The sequence below is a fragment of the Oncorhynchus mykiss genome, chromosome 16 (assembly GCF_057628025.1).
Source record: "Oncorhynchus mykiss isolate SJ-2025 chromosome 16, ASM5762802v1, whole genome shotgun sequence".
NCBI classification, from domain to species: domain Eukaryota; kingdom Metazoa; phylum Chordata; class Actinopteri; order Salmoniformes; family Salmonidae; genus Oncorhynchus; species Oncorhynchus mykiss.
In genome coordinates, this window is record NC_143037.1 from 40,122,465 (window position 1) to 40,140,002 (window position 17,538).

The 17,538-nt window shown below is 40.8% G+C and overlaps 5 non-coding genes across 5 annotated transcripts; all 5 read left to right on the plus strand.

Annotated features, from left to right (window-relative positions):
• The first annotated feature begins 3,525 nt into the window (after window positions 1-3,525).
• Window positions 3,526-3,607, plus strand: trnas-aga (transfer RNA serine (anticodon AGA)). The gene has a single exon. It is a non-coding gene; the product is annotated as a tRNA-Ser (tRNA).
• Window positions 3,608-5,351: 1,744 nt separating this feature from the next.
• On the plus strand, window positions 5,352-5,433 carry trnas-aga (transfer RNA serine (anticodon AGA)). The gene has a single exon. It is a non-coding gene; the product is annotated as a tRNA-Ser (tRNA).
• A 1,744-nt stretch (window positions 5,434-7,177) lies between these two features.
• Window positions 7,178-7,259, plus strand: trnas-aga (transfer RNA serine (anticodon AGA)). Its single transcript has one exon. It is a non-coding gene; the product is annotated as a tRNA-Ser (tRNA).
• Window positions 7,260-10,837: 3,578 nt separating this feature from the next.
• On the plus strand, window positions 10,838-10,919 carry trnas-aga (transfer RNA serine (anticodon AGA)). The gene has a single exon. It is a non-coding gene; the product is annotated as a tRNA-Ser (tRNA).
• Window positions 10,920-12,671: 1,752 nt separating this feature from the next.
• On the plus strand, window positions 12,672-12,753 carry trnas-aga (transfer RNA serine (anticodon AGA)). Its single transcript has one exon. It is a non-coding gene; the product is annotated as a tRNA-Ser (tRNA).
• The last annotated feature ends 4,785 nt before the right edge of the window (window positions 12,754-17,538 follow it).

The following is a 17,538-nucleotide window of genomic DNA, read 5'->3' on the forward strand; positions in this document are numbered from 1 at the left end:
ACCAATCGCATCCTCTCAGATCTCCGCAAGTACATAGGGATTAGTTGTCCATTTGGGATAGGACTGCAGGCCATCTGTCCCACTTCACACCTTTACACACCTGGTTATCCAGCCTTCTAGCTCTATAGGCCACAGTAGCATAGGTTACAGGTTTGTAGTCAAGCCACAGATTTCAGGTGAGATCCCATGATACACTCAACAATACAACAACACGATTCTCATGAATAACCATGAAGCCATTTGCTAAGATTTCCCCCATTTTGACATGTGGAAACCTGTTGTCACTCTTACCCTGACGGGAAGCTCCAGACACTTTTTTGGTCCTATCTGAGGCATTTTTAAATTCATGTCAAATTGGCCATATTCTGAAGACACTCTTATAGTCTGCAGGGTAATCAAACTGGCCACATCTAAAGTCAAGCCACAGGTAACAGGTGAGAAACCTTGTTAAACCCTAAAAGAAAAATAAAAAACTTGATTGCATTGAAAATAACCATTAAGTCATTCAGGTCGCAGACTCCCCTATAGGCATGGTTTGAAACCCCCTCCTGACAACTTTTTAGCGCCTGCATGTCATGCACCTTTGTAAAATCCAGTTGAAAAATAAATGACTTAATTTTAAGGTAACGTAAATGACACCTAGTTAATATGAGTAGTGAATAACTATCGTATTTTTAATATTCTGCAAAAACAGCTAGTTGATGAGAGGCTGAAAGAGAATTGCAAGAATCGCGCAATTTCACAGGCGGGCCCCAAACAGGCAAATAACAAAAATAATCTCGGAACGCAGAACTCGTCGGTCGTTGTCAGTGGATTGTATTGGCGGGAAGAACAAAAATATCGTCTGCAGGGTAATCAAAGTCGCCGCATCTAATGTCAAGTCACAGGTGAGCTGCCTTGTTAAACCCTAAAAATAAATAATAACACGATTGCGTTGAAATTACTCATTAAGCCATTTGTAAGGATTTCCCCCATGTGGACCTGTTGTCACTCTTACCCTGATGGTTGCTGATATTTCCAGACACTTTTTCAGTCTTATCTGAGGAATTTTATCATTTATATCAGAATGGCCATATTCTGATGCCAGTTTAGCGCTCATTCAATGACGATTTACTACTCTTTACCATTGAAGGCCATATTGAGGTTAAATCAATGACTGGACTTTTTAATTTATAAAAACAAATGACTATTGAAAGTGCAAGTCAGTATCGTGCATAGTTGTTCTGGTCTCTGTGGTGATTTTAGAGCGTTGTTCATATTTCTACTTTTACCGCATACACTTTAACCCGATACCCAGTTACTGTGCTGTAGTCAGGATGGCTGAGCGGTCTAAGGCGCTGCGTTCAGGTCGCAGTCTCCCATGGAGGCGTGGGTTCAAATCCCACTTCTGACAGTTTTTTAGTGCCTCTCAGGAGTCATGCTGCTCAGCAGTAATAATAAGAATGATGAAATAACAACTTCACACAGTGAAATAACAATTCATAATAAACACTCTCAAATGCAGACCTTCTGGAGCTGAGCAAAGATCAAGGTTAAATAAGAAAACAGCTGGACTTAATAACAAATGAATGAGGGGAACATTTTGTGTTATTGCATTATAATGAGTTACTGCATTATCTTTCAGTTGTTAAATTTCACTTTCTGTAGGCTATGCCTGTTGGCCCATTCACTCCTAACAAGCTTGTTTTCTTCTGTCAATGGTGTCGTGGCCGAGTGGTTAAGGCGATGGACTAGAAATCCATTAGGATCTTCCTGCGCAGGTTCAAATCCTGCCGACAACGAAAATGCATTTTTTTGACCCCTCCGGAGGTTGAAGTTTAGTCGTGTTTCTTATACCAATCGCATCCTCTCAGATCTCCGCAAGTACATAGGGATTAGTTGTCCATTTGGGATAGGACTGCAGGCCATCTGTCCCACTTCACACCTTTACACACCTGGTTATCCAGCCTTCTAGCTCTATAGGCCACAGTAGCATAGGTTACAGGTTTGTAGTCAAGCCACAGATTTCAGGTGAGATCCCATGATACACTCAACAATACAACAACACGATTCTCATGAATAACCATTAAGCCATTTGCTAAGATTTCCCCCATTTTGACATGTGGAAACCTGTTGTCACTCTTACCCTGACGGGAAGCTCCAGACACTTTTTTGGTCCTATCTGAGGCATTTTTAAATTCATGTCAAATTGGCCATATTCTGAAGACACTCTTAGGCTGCAGGGTAATCGAACTGGCCACATCTAAAGTCAAGCCACAGGTAACAGGTGATAAACCTTGTTAAACCCTAAAAGAAAAAGAAAAAACTTGATTGCATTGAAAATAACCATTAAGTCATTCAGGTCGCAGACTCCCCTATAGGCATGGTTTGAAACCCCCTCCTGACAATTTTTTAGCGCCTGCATGTCATGCACCTTTGTAAAATCCAGTTGAAAAATAAATGACTTAAGGTAACGTAAATGACACCTAGTTAATATGAGTAGTGAATAACTATCGTATTTTTAATATTCTGCAAAAACAGCTAGTTGATGAGAGGCTGAAAGAGAATTGCAAGAATCGCGCAATTTCACAGGCGGGCCCCAAACAGGCAAATAACAAAAATAATCTCGGAACGCAGAACTCGTCGGTCGTTGTCAGTGGATTGTATTGGCGGGAAGAACAAAAATATCGTCTGCAGGGTAATCGAAGTCGCCGCATCTAATGTAAAGTCACAGGTGAGCTGCCTTGTTAAACCCTAAAAATAAATAATAACACGATTGCGTTGAAATGACCCATTAAGCCATTTGTAAGGATTTCCCCCATGTGGACCTGTTGTCACTCTTACCCTGATGGTTGCTGATATTTCCAGACACTTTTTCAGTCTTATCTAAGGAATTTTATCATTTATATCAGAATGGCCATATTCTGATGCCAGTTTAGCGCTCATTCAATGACGATTTACTACTCTTTCCCATTGAAGGCCATATTGAGGTTAAATCAATGACTGGACTTTTTAATTTATAAAAACAAATGGCTATTGAAAGTGCAAGTCAGTATCATGCATAGTTGTTCTGGTCTCTGTGGTGATTTTAGAGCGTTGTTCATATTTCTACTTTTACCGCATACACTTTAACCCGATACCCAGTTACTGTGCTGTAGTCAGGATGGCCGAGCGGTCTAAGGTGCTGCGTTCAGGTCGCAGTCTCCCATGGAGGCGTGGGTTCAAATTCCACTTCTGACAGTTTTTTAGTGCCTCTCAGGAGTCATGCTGCTCAGCAGTAATAATAAGAATGATGAAATAACAACTTCACACAGTGAAATAACAATTCATAATAAACACTCTCAAATGCAGACCTTCTGCAGCTGAGCAAAGATCAAGGTTAAATAAGAAAACAGCTGGACTTAATAACAAATGAATGAGGGGAACATTTTGTGTTATTGCATTATAATGAGTTACTGCATTATCTTTCAGTTGTTAAATTTCACTTTCTGTAGGCTATGCCTGTTGGCCCATTCACTCCTAACAAGCCTGCTTTCTTCTGTCATAGTTGTCGTGGCCGAGTGGTTAAGGCGATGGACTAGAAATCCATTAGGATCTTCCTGCGCAGGTTCAAATCCTGCCGACAACGAAAATGCATTTTTTTGACCCCTCCGGAGGTTGAAGTTTAGTCGTGTTTCTTATACCAATCGCATCCTCTCAGATCTCCGCAAGTACATAGGGATTAGTTGTCCATTTGGGATAGGACTGCAGGCCATCTGTCCCACTTCACACCTTTACACACCTGGTTATCCAGCCTTCTAGCTCTATAGGCCACAGTAGCATAGGTTACAGGTTTGTAGTCAAGCCACAGATTTCAGGTGAGATCCCATGATACACTCAACAATACAACAACACGATTCTCATGAATAACCATTAAGCCATTTGCTAAGATTTCCCCCATTTTGACATGTGGAAACCTGTTGTCACTCTTACCCTGACGGGAAGCTCCAGACACTTTTTTGGTCCTATCTGAGGCATTTTTAAATTCATGTCAAATTGGCCATATTCTGAAGACACTCTTAGGCTGCAGGGTAATCGAACTGGCCACATCTAAAGTCAAGCCACAGGTAACAGGTGAGAAACCTTGTTAAACCCTAAAAGAAAAAGAAAAAACTCGATTGCATTGAAAATAACCATTAAGTCATTCAGGTCGCAGACTCCCCTATAGGCATGGTTTGAAACCCCCTCCTGACAACTTTTTAGCGCCGGCATGTCATGCACCTTTGTAAAATCCAGTTGAAAAATAAATGACTTAAGGTAACGTAAATGACACCTAGTTAATATGAGTAGTGAATAACTATCGTATTTTTAATATTCTGCAAAAACAGCTAGTTGATGAGAGGCTGAAAGAGAATTGCAAGAATCGCGCAATTTCACAGGCGGGCCCCAAACAGGCAAATAACAAAAATAATCTCGGAACGCAGAACTCGTCGGTCGTTGTCAGTGGATTGTATTGGCGGGAAGAACAAAAATATCGTCTGCAGGGTAATCGAAGTCGCCGCATCTAATGTCAAGTCACAGGTGAGCTGCCTTGTTAAACCCTAAAAATAAATAATAACACGATTGCGTTGAAATGACCCATTAAGCCATTTGTAAGGATTTCCCCCATGTGGACCTGTTGTCACTCTTACCCTGATGGTTGCTGATATTTCCAGACACTTTTTCAGTCTTATCTAAGGAATTTTATCATTTATATCAGAATGGCCATATTCTGATGCCAGTTTAGCGCTCATTCAATGGCGATTTACTACTCTTTCCCATTGAAGGCCATATTGAGGTTAAATCAATGACTGGACTTTTTAATTTATAAAAACAAATGACTATTGAAAGTGCAAGTCAGTATTGTGCATAGTTGTTCTGGTCTCTGTGGTGATTTTAGAGCGTTGTTCATATTTCTACTTTTACCGCATACACTTTAACCCGATACCCAGTTACTGTGCTGTAGTCAGGATGGCCGAGCGGTCTAAGGCGCTGCGTTCAGGTCGCAGTCTCCCATGGAGGCGTGGGTTCAAATTCCACTTCTGACAGTTTTTTAGTGCCTCTCAGGAGTCATGCTGCTCAGCAGTAATAATAAGAATGATGAAATAACAACTTCACACAGTGAAATAACAATTCATAATAAACACTCTCAAATGCAGACCTTCTGCAGCTGAGCAAAGATCAAGGTTAAATAAGAAAACAGCTGGACTTAATAACAAATGAATGAGGGGAACATTTTGTGTTATTGCATTATAATGAGTTACTGCATTATCTTTCAGTTGTTAAATTTCACTTTCTGTAGGCTATGCCTGTTGGCCCATTCACTCCTAACAAGCCTGCTTTCTTCTGTCATAGTTGTCGTGGCCGAGTGGTTAAGGCGATGGACTAGAAATCCATTAGGATCTTCCTGCGCAGGTTCAAATCCTGCCGACAACGAAAATGCATTTTTTTGACCCCTCCGGAGGTTGAAGTTTAGTCGTGTTTCTTATACCAATCGCATCCTCTCAGATCTCCGCAAGTACATAGGGATTAGTTGTCCATTTGGGATAGGACTGCAGGCCATCTGTCCCACTTCACACCTTTACACACCTGGTTATCCAGCCTTCTAGCTCTATAGGCCACAGTAGCATAGGTTACAGGTTTGTAGTCAAGCCACAGATTTCAGGTGAGATCCCATGATACACTCAACAATACAACAACACGAATCTCATGAATAACCATTAAGCCATTTGCTAAGATTTCCCCCATTTTGACATGTGGAAACCTGTTGTCACTCTTACCCTGACGGGAAGCTCCAGACACTTTTTTGGTCCTATCTGAGGCATTTTTAAATTCATGTCAAATTGGCCATATTCTGAAGACACTCTTAGGCTGCAGGGTAATCGAACTGGCCACATCTAAAGTCAAGCCACAGGTAACAGGTGATAAACCTTGTTAAACCCTAAAAGAAAAAGAAAAAACTTGATTGCATTGAAAATAACCATTAAGTCATTCAGGTCGCAGACTCCCCTATAGGCATGGTTTGAAACCCCCTCCTGACAATTTTTTAGCGCCTGCATGTCATGCACCTTTGTAAAATCCAGTTGAAAAATAAATGACTTAAGGTAACGTAAATGACACCTAGTTAATATGAGTAGTGAATAACTATCGTATTTTTAATATTCTGCAAAAACAGCTAGTTGATGAGAGGCTGAAAGAGAATTGCAAGAATCGCGCAATTTCACAGGCGGGCCCCAAACAGGCAAATAACAAAAATAATCTCGGAACGCAGAACTCGTCGGTCGTTGTCAGTGGATTGTATTGGCGGGAAGAACAAAAATATCGTCTGCAGGGTAATCGAAGTCGCCGCATCTAATGTAAAGTCACAGGTGAGCTGCCTTGTTAAACCCTAAAAATAAATAATAACACGATTGCGTTGAAATGACCCATTAAGCCATTTGTAAGGATTTCCCCCATGTGGACCTGTTGTCACTCTTACCCTGATGGTTGCTGATATTTCCAGACACTTTTTCAGTCTTATCTAAGGAATTTTATCATTTATATCAGAATGGCCATATTCTGATGCCAGTTTAGCGCTCATTCAATGACGATTTACTACTCTTTCCCATTGAAGGCCATATTGAGGTTAAATCAATGACTGGACTTTTTAATTTATAAAAACAAATGGCTATTGAAAGTGCAAGTCAGTATCATGCATAGTTGTTCTGGTCTCTGTGGTGATTTTAGAGCGTTGTTCATATTTCTACTTTTACCGCATACACTTTAACCCGATACCCAGTTACTGTGCTGTAGTCAGGATGGCCGAGCGGTCTAAGGCGCTGCGTTCAGGTCGCAGTCTCCCATGGAGGCGTGGGTTCAAATTCCACTTCTGACAGTTTTTTAGTGCCTCTCAGGAGTCATGCTGCTCAGCAGTAATAATAAGAATGATGAAATAACAACTTCACACAGTGAAATAACAATTCATAATAAACACTCTCAAATGCAGACCTTCTGCAGCTGAGCAAAGATCAAGGTTAAATAAGAAAACAGCTGGACTTAATAACAAATGAATGAGGGGAACATTTTGTGTTATTGCATTATAATGAGTTACTGCATTATCTTTCAGTTGTTAAATTTCACTTTCTGTAGGCTATGCCTGTTGGCCCATTCACTCCTAACAAGCCTGCTTTCTTCTGTCATAGTTGTCGTGGCCGAGTGGTTAAGGCGATGGACTAGAAATCCATTAGGATCTTCCTGCGCAGGTTCAAATCCTGCCGACAACGAAAATGCATTTTTTTGACCCCTCCGGAGGTTGAAGTTTAGTCGTGTTTCTTATACCAATCGCATCCTCTCAGATCTCCGCAAGTACATAGGGATTAGTTGTCCATTTGGGATAGGACTGCAGGCCATCTGTCCCACTTCACACCTTTACACACCTGGTTATCCAGCCTTCTAGCTCTATAGGCCACAGTAGCATAGGTTACAGGTTTGTAGTCAAGCCACAGATTTCAGGTGAGATCCCATGATACACTCAACAATACAACAACACGATTCTCATGAATAACCATGAAGCCATTTGCTAAGATTTCCCCCATTTTGACATGTGGAAACCTGTTGTCACTCTTACCCTGACGGGAAGCTCCAGACACTTTTTTGGTCCTATCTGAGGCATTTTTAAATTCATGTCAAATTGGCCATATTCTGAAGACACTCTTATAGTCTGCAGGGTAATCAAACTGGCCACATCTAAAGTCAAGCCACAGGTAACAGGTGAGAAACCTTGTTAAACCCTAAAAGAAAAATAAAAAACTTGATTGCATTGAAAATAACCATTAAGTCATTCAGGTCGCAGACTCCCCTATAGGCATGGTTTGAAACCCCCTCCTGACAACTTTTTAGCGCCTGCATGTCATGCACCTTTGTAAAATCCAGTTGAAAAATAAATGACTTAATTTTAAGGTAACGTAAATGACACCTAGTTAATATGAGTAGTGAATAACTATCGTATTTTTAATATTCTGCAAAAACAGCTAGTTGATGAGAGGCTGAAAGAGAATTGCAAGAATCGCGCAATTTCACAGGCGGGCCCCAAACAGGCAAATAACAAAAATAATCTCGGAACGCAGAACTCGTCGGTCGTTGTCAGTGGATTGTATTGGCGGGAAGAACAAAAATATCGTCTGCAGGGTAATCAAAGTCGCCGCATCTAATGTCAAGTCACAGGTGAGCTGCCTTGTTAAACCCTAAAAATAAATAATAACACGATTGCGTTGAAATTACTCATTAAGCCATTTGTAAGGATTTCCCCCATGTGGACCTGTTGTCACTCTTACCCTGATGGTTGCTGATATTTCCAGACACTTTTTCAGTCTTATCTGAGGAATTTTATCATTTATATCAGAATGGCCATATTCTGATGCCAGTTTAGCGCTCATTCAATGACGATTTACTACTCTTTACCATTGAAGGCCATATTGAGGTTAAATCAATGACTGGACTTTTTAATTTATAAAAACAAATGACTATTGAAAGTGCAAGTCAGTATCGTGCATAGTTGTTCTGGTCTCTGTGGTGATTTTAGAGCGTTGTTCATATTTCTACTTTTACCGCATACACTTTAACCCGATACCCAGTTACTGTGCTGTAGTCAGGATGGCTGAGCGGTCTAAGGCGCTGCGTTCAGGTCGCAGTCTCCCATGGAGGCGTGGGTTCAAATCCCACTTCTGACAGTTTTTTAGTGCCTCTCAGGAGTCATGCTGCTCAGCAGTAATAATAAGAATGATGAAATAACAACTTCACACAGTGAAATAACAATTCATAATAAACACTCTCAAATGCAGACCTTCTGGAGCTGAGCAAAGATCAAGGTTAAATAAGAAAACAGCTGGACTTAATAACAAATGAATGAGGGGAACATTTTGTGTTATTGCATTATAATGAGTTACTGCATTATCTTTCAGTTGTTAAATTTCACTTTCTGTAGGCTATGCCTGTTGGCCCATTCACTCCTAACAAGCTTGTTTTCTTCTGTCAATGGTGTCGTGGCCGAGTGGTTAAGGCGATGGACTAGAAATCCATTAGGATCTTCCTGCGCAGGTTCAAATCCTGCCGACAACGAAAATGCATTTTTTTGACCCCTCCGGAGGTTGAAGTTTAGTCGTGTTTCTTATACCAATCGCATCCTCTCAGATCTCCGCAAGTACATAGGGATTAGTTGTCCATTTGGGATAGGACTGCAGGCCATCTGTCCCACTTCACACCTTTACACACCTGGTTATCCAGCCTTCTAGCTCTATAGGCCACAGTAGCATAGGTTACAGGTTTGTAGTCAAGCCACAGATTTCAGGTGAGATCCCATGATACACTCAACAATACAACAACACGATTCTCATGAATAACCATTAAGCCATTTGCTAAGATTTCCCCCATTTTGACATGTGGAAACCTGTTGTCACTCTTACCCTGACGGGAAGCTCCAGACACTTTTTTGGTCCTATCTGAGGCATTTTTAAATTCATGTCAAATTGGCCATATTCTGAAGACACTCTTAGGCTGCAGGGTAATCGAACTGGCCACATCTAAAGTCAAGCCACAGGTAACAGGTGATAAACCTTGTTAAACCCTAAAAGAAAAAGAAAAAACTTGATTGCATTGAAAATAACCATTAAGTCATTCAGGTCGCAGACTCCCCTATAGGCATGGTTTGAAACCCCCTCCTGACAATTTTTTAGCGCCTGCATGTCATGCACCTTTGTAAAATCCAGTTGAAAAATAAATGACTTAAGGTAACGTAAATGACACCTAGTTAATATGAGTAGTGAATAACTATCGTATTTTTAATATTCTGCAAAAACAGCTAGTTGATGAGAGGCTGAAAGAGAATTGCAAGAATCGCGCAATTTCACAGGCGGGCCCCAAACAGGCAAATAACAAAAATAATCTCGGAACGCAGAACTCGTCGGTCGTTGTCAGTGGATTGTATTGGCGGGAAGAACAAAAATATCGTCTGCAGGGTAATCGAAGTCGCCGCATCTAATGTAAAGTCACAGGTGAGCTGCCTTGTTAAACCCTAAAAATAAATAATAACACGATTGCGTTGAAATGACCCATTAAGCCATTTGTAAGGATTTCCCCCATGTGGACCTGTTGTCACTCTTACCCTGATGGTTGCTGATATTTCCAGACACTTTTTCAGTCTTATCTAAGGAATTTTATCATTTATATCAGAATGGCCATATTCTGATGCCAGTTTAGCGCTCATTCAATGACGATTTACTACTCTTTCCCATTGAAGGCCATATTGAGGTTAAATCAATGACTGGACTTTTTAATTTATAAAAACAAATGGCTATTGAAAGTGCAAGTCAGTATCATGCATAGTTGTTCTGGTCTCTGTGGTGATTTTAGAGCGTTGTTCATATTTCTACTTTTACCGCATACACTTTAACCCGATACCCAGTTACTGTGCTGTAGTCAGGATGGCCGAGCGGTCTAAGGCGCTGCGTTCAGGTCGCAGTCTCCCATGGAGGCGTGGGTTCAAATTCCACTTCTGACAGTTTTTTAGTGCCTCTCAGGAGTCATGCTGCTCAGCAGTAATAATAAGAATGATGAAATAACAACTTCACACAGTGAAATAACAATTCATAATAAACACTCTCAAATGCAGACCTTCTGCAGCTGAGCAAAGATCAAGGTTAAATAAGAAAACAGCTGGACTTAATAACAAATGAATGAGGGGAACATTTTGTGTTATTGCATTATAATGAGTTACTGCATTATCTTTCAGTTGTTAAATTTCACTTTCTGTAGGCTATGCCTGTTGGCCCATTCACTCCTAACAAGCCTGCTTTCTTCTGTCATAGTTGTCGTGGCCGAGTGGTTAAGGCGATGGACTAGAAATCCATTAGGATCTTCCTGCGCAGGTTCAAATCCTGCCGACAACGAAAATGCATTTTTTTGACCCCTCCGGAGGTTGAAGTTTAGTCGTGTTTCTTATACCAATCGCATCCTCTCAGATCTCCGCAAGTACATAGGGATTAGTTGTCCATTTGGGATAGGACTGCAGGCCATCTGTCCCACTTCACACCTTTACACACCTGGTTATCCAGCCTTCTAGCTCTATAGGCCACAGTAGCATAGGTTACAGGTTTGTAGTCAAGCCACAGATTTCAGGTGAGATCCCATGATACACTCAACAATACAACAACACGATTCTCATGAATAACCATGAAGCCATTTGCTAAGATTTCCCCCATTTTGACATGTGGAAACCTGTTGTCACTCTTACCCTGACGGGAAGCTCCAGACACTTTTTTGGTCCTATCTGAGGCATTTTTAAATTCATGTCAAATTGGCCATATTCTGAAGACACTCTTATAGTCTGCAGGGTAATCAAACTGGCCACATCTAAAGTCAAGCCACAGGTAACAGGTGAGAAACCTTGTTAAACCCTAAAAGAAAAATAAAAAACTTGATTGCATTGAAAATAACCATTAAGTCATTCAGGTCGCAGACTCCCCTATAGGCATGGTTTGAAACCCCCTCCTGACAACTTTTTAGCGCCTGCATGTCATGCACCTTTGTAAAATCCAGTTGAAAAATAAATGACTTAATTTTAAGGTAACGTAAATGACACCTAGTTAATATGAGTAGTGAATAACTATCGTATTTTTAATATTCTGCAAAAACAGCTAGTTGATGAGAGGCTGAAAGAGAATTGCAAGAATTGCGCAATTTCACAGGCGGCCCCCAAACTGGCAAATAACAAAAATAATCTCGGAACGCAGAACTCGTCGGACGTTGTCAGTGGATTGTATTGGCGGGAAGAACAAAAATATAGTCTGCAGGGTAATCGAAGTCGCCGCATCTAATGTCAAGTCACAGGTGAGCTGCCTTGTTAAACCCTAAAAATAAATAATAACACAATTGCGTTGAAATGACCCATTAAGCCATTTGTAAGGATTTCCCCCATGTGGACCTGTTGTCACTCTTACCCTGATGGTTGCTGATATTTCCAGACACTTTTTCAGTCTTATCTGAGGAATTTTATCATTTATATCAGAATGGCCATATTCTGATGCCAGTTTAGCGCTCATTCAATGACGATTTACTACTCTTTCCCATTGAAGGCCATATTGAGGTTAAATCAATGACTGGACTTTTTAATTTATAAAAACAAATGACTATTGAAAGTGCAAGTCAGTATCGTGCATAGTTGTTCTGGTCTCTGTGGTGATTTTAGAGCGTTGTTCATATTTCTACTTTTACCGCATACACTTTAACCCGATACCCAGTTACTGTGCTGTAGTCAGGATGGCCGAGCGGTCTAAGGCGTTGCGTTCAGTTCGCAGTCTCCCATGGAGGCGTGGGTTCAAATCCCACTTCTGACAGTTTTTTAGTGCCTCTCAGGAGTCATGCTGCTCAGCAGTAATAATAAGAATGATGAAATAACAACTTCACACAGTGAAATAACAATTCATAATAAACACTCTCAAATGCAGACCTTCTGGAGCTGAGCAAAGATCAAGGTTAAATAAGAAAACAGCTGGACTTAATAACAAATGAATGAGGGGAACATTTTGTGTTATTGCATTATAATGAGTTACTGCATTATCTTTCAGTTGTTAAATTTCACTTTCTGTAGGCTATGCCTGTTGGCCCATTCACTCCTAACAAGCTTGTTTTCTTCTGTCAACGTTGTCGTGGCCGAGTGGTTAAGGCGATGGACTAGAAATCCATTAGGATCTTCCTGCGCAGGTTCAAATCCTGCCGACAACGAAAATGCATTTTTTTTGACCCCTCCGGAGGTTGAAGTTTAGTCGTGTTTCTTATACCAATCGCATCCTCTCAGATCTCCGCAAGTACATAGGGATTAGTTGTCCATTTGGGATAGGACTGCAGGCCATCTGTCCCACTTCACACCTTTACACACCTGGTTATCCAGCCTTCTAGCTCTATAGGCCACAGTAGCATAGGTTACAGGTTTGTAGTCAAGCCACAGATTTCAGGTGAGATCCCATGATACACTCAACAATACAACAACACGATTCTCATGAATAACCATTAAGCCATTTGCTAAGATTTCCCCCATTTTGACATGTGGAAACCTGTTGTCACTCTTACCCTGACGGGAAGCTCCAGACACATTTTTGGTCCAATCTGAGGCATTTTTAAATTGATGTCAAATTGGCCATATTCTGAAGACACTCTTATAGTCTGCAGGGTAATCGAACTGGCCACATCTAAAGTCAAGCCACAGGTAACAGGTGAGAAACCTTGTTAAACCCTAAAAGAAAAAGAAAAAACTCAATTGCATTGAAAATAACCATTAAGTCATTCAGGTCGCAGACTCCCCTATAGGCATGGTTTGAAACCCCCTCCTGACAACTTTTTAGCGCCTGCATGTCATGCACCTTTGTAAAATCCAGTTGAAAAATAAATGACTTAAGGTAACGTAAATGACACCTAGTTAATATGAGTAGTGAATAACTATCGTATTTGTAATATTCTGCAAAAACAGCTAGTTGATGAGAGGCTGAAAGAGAATTGCAAGAATCGCGCAATTTCACAGGCGGGCCCCAAACAGGCAAATAACAAAAATAATCTAGGAACGCAGAACTCGTCGGTCGTTGTCAGTGGATTGTATTGGCGGGAAGAACAAAAATATCGTCTGCAGGGTAATCAAAGTCGCCGCATCTAATGTCAAATCACAGGTGAGCTGCCTTGTTAAACCCTGAAAATAAATAATAACACGATTGCGTTGAAATGACTCATTAAGCCATTTGTAAGGATTTCCCCCATGTGGACCTGTTGTCACTCTTACCCTGATGGTTGCTGATATTTCCAGACACTTTTTCAGTCTTATCTGAGGAATTTTATCATTTATATCAGAATGGCCATATTCTGATGCCAGTTTAGCGCTCATTCAATGACGATTTACTACTCTTTCCCATTGAAGGCCATATTGAGGTTAAATCAATGACTGGACTTTTTAATTTATAAAAACAAATGACTATTGAAAGTGCAAGTCAGTATCGTGCATAGTTGTTCTGGTCTCTGTGGTGATTTTAGAGCGTTGTTCATATTTCTACTTTTACCGCATACACTTTAACCCGATACCCAGTTACTGTGCTGTAGTCAGGATGGCCGAGCGGTCTAAGGCGTTGCGTTCAGTTCGCAGTCTCCCATGGAGGCGTGGGTTCAAATCCCACTTCTGACAGTTTTTTAGTGCCTCTCAGGAGTCATGCTGCTCAGCAGTAATAATAAGAATGATGAAATAACAACTTCACACAGTGAAATAACAATTCATAATAAACACTCTCAAATGCAGACCTTCTGGAGCTGAGCAAAGATCAAGGTTAAATAAGAAAACAGCTGGACTTAATAACAAATGAATGAGGGGAACATTTTGTGTTATTGCATTATAATGAGTTACTGCATTATCTTTCAGTTGTTAAATTTCACTTTCTGTAGGCTATGCCTGTTGGCCCATTCACTCCTAACAAGCTTGTTTTCTTCTGTCAACGTTGTCGTGGCCGAGTGGTTAAGGTGATGGACTAGAAATCCATTAGGATCTTCCTGCGCAGGTTCAAATCCTGCCGACAACGAAAATGCATTTTTTTTGACCCCTCCGGAGGTTGAAGTTTAGTCGTGTTTCTTATACCAATCGCATCCTCTCAGATCTCCGCAAGTACATAGGGATTAGTTGTCCATTTGGGATAGGACTGCAGGCCATCTGTCCCACTTCACACCTTTACACACCTGGTTATCCAGCCTTCTAGCTCTATAGGCCACAGTAGCATAGGTTACAGGTTTGTAGTCAAGCCACAGATTTCAGGTGAGATCCCATGATACACTCAACAATACAACAACACGATTCTCATGAATAACCATTAAGCCATTTGCTAAGATTTCCCCCATTTTGACATGTGGAAACCTGTTGTCACTCTTACCCTGACGGGAAGCTCCAGACACATTTTTGGTCCAATCTGAGGCATTTTTAAATTGATGTCAAATTGGCCATATTCTGAAGACACTCTTATAGTCTGCAGGGTAATCGAACTGGCCACATCTAAAGTCAAGCCACAGGTAACAGGTGAGAAACCTTGTTAAACCCTAAAAGAAAAAGAAAAAACTCAATTGCATTGAAAATAACCATTAAGTCATTCAGGTCGCAGACTCCCCTATAGGCATGGTTTGAAACCCCCTCCTGACAATTTTTTAGCGCCTGCATGTCATGCACCTTTGTAAAATCCAGTTGAAAAATAAATGACTTAAGGTAACGTAAATGACACCTAGTTAATATGAGTAGTGAATAACTATCGTATTTTTAATATTCTGCAAAAACAGCTAGTTGATGAGAGGCTGAAAGAGAATTGCAAGAATCGCGCAATTTCACAGGCGGGCCCCAAACAGGCAAATAACAAAAATAATCTCGGAACGCAGAACTCGTCGGTCGTTGTCAGTGGATTGTATTGGCGGGAAGAACAAAAATATTGTCTGCAGGGTAATCAAAGTCGCCGCATCTAATGTCAAGTCACAGGTGAGCTGCCTTGTTAAACCCTAAAAATAAATAATAACACGATTGCGTTGAAATGACTCATTAAGCCATTTGTAAGGATTTCCCCAATGTGGACCTGTTGTCACTCTTACCCTGATGGTTGCTGATATTTCCAGACACTTTTTCAGTCTTATCTGAGGAATTGTATCATTTATATCAGAATGGCCATATTCTGATGCCAGTTTAGCGCACATTCAATGACGATTTACTACTCTTTCCCATTGAAGGCCATATTGAGGTTAAATCAATGACTGGACTTTTTAATTTATAAAAACAAATGACTATTGAAAGTGCAAGTCAGTATCGTGCATAGTTGTTCTGGTCTCTGTGGTGATTTTAGAGCGTTGTTCATATTTCTACTTTTACCGCATACACTTTAACCCGATACCCAGTTACTGTGCTGTAGTCTGGATGGCCGAGCGGTCTAAGGCGCTGCGTTCAGGTCGCAGTCTCCCATGGAGGCGTGGGTTCAAATCCCACTTCTGACAGTTTTTTAGTGCCTCTCAGGAGTCATGCTGCTCAGCAGTAATAATAAGAATGATGAAATAACAACTTCACACAGTGAAATAACAATTCATAATAAACACTCTCAAATGCAGACCTTCTGGAGCTGAGCAAAGATCAAGGTTAAATAAGAAAACAGCTGGACTTAATAACAAATGAATGAGGGGAACATTTTGTGTTATTGCATTATAATGAGTTACTGCATTATCTTTCAGTTGTTAAATTTCACTTTCTGTAGGCTATGCCTGTTGGCCCATTCACTCCTAACAAGCTTGTTTTCTTCTGTCAACGTTGTCGTGGCCGAGTGGTTAAGGCGATGGACTAGAAAACCGTTAGGATCTTCCTGCGCAGGTTCAAATCCTGCCGACAACGAAAATGCATTTTTTTGACCCCTCCGGAGGTTGAAGTTTAGTCGTGTTTCTTATACCAATCGCATCCTCTCAGATCTCCGCAAGTACATAGGGATTAGTTGTCCATTTGGGATAGGACTGCAGGCCATCTGTCCCACTTCACACCTTTACACACCTGGTTATCCAGCCTTCTAGCTCTATAGGCCACAGTAGCATAGGTTACAGGTTTGTAGTCAAGCCACAGATTTCAGGTGAGATCCCATGATACACTCAACAATACAACAACACGATTCTCATGAATAACCATGAAGCCATTTGCTAAGATTTCCCCCATTTTGACATGTGGAAACCTGTTGTCACTCTTACCCTGACGGGAAGCTCCAGACACTTTTTTGGTCCAATCTGAGGCATTTTTAAATTGATGTCAAATTGGCCATATTCTGAAGACACTCTTAGGCTGCAGGGTAATCGAACTGGCCACATCTAAAGTCAAGCCACAGGTAACAGGTGAGAAACCTTGTTAAACCCTAAAAGAAAAAGAAAAAACTCGATTGCATTGAAAATAACCATTAAGTCATTCAGGTCGCAGACTCCCCTATAGGCATGGTTTGAAACCCCCTCCTGACAATTTTTTAGCGCCTGCACCTTTGTAAAATCCAGTTGAAAAATAAATGACTTAAGGTAACGTAAATGACACCTAGTTAATATGAGTAGTGAATAACTATTGTATTTTTAATATTCTGCAAAAACAGCTAGTTGATGAGAGGATGAAAGAGAATTGCAAGAATCGCGCAATTTCACAGGCGGGCCCCAAACAGGCAAATAACAAAAATAATCTCGGAACGCAGAACTCGTCGGTCGTTGTCAGTGGATTGTATTGGCGGGAAGAACAAAAATATCGTCTGCAGGGTAATCAAAGTCGCCGCATCTAATGTCAAGTCACAGGTGAGCTGCCTTGTTAAACCCTAAAAATAAATAATAACACGATTGTGTTGAAATGACTCATTAAGCCATTTGTAAGGATTGAATGAGGGGAACATGTGGACCTGTTGTCACTCTTACCCTGATGGTTGCTGATATTTCCAGACACTTTTTCAGTCTTATCTGAGGAATTTTATCATTTATATCAGAATGGCCATATTCTGATGC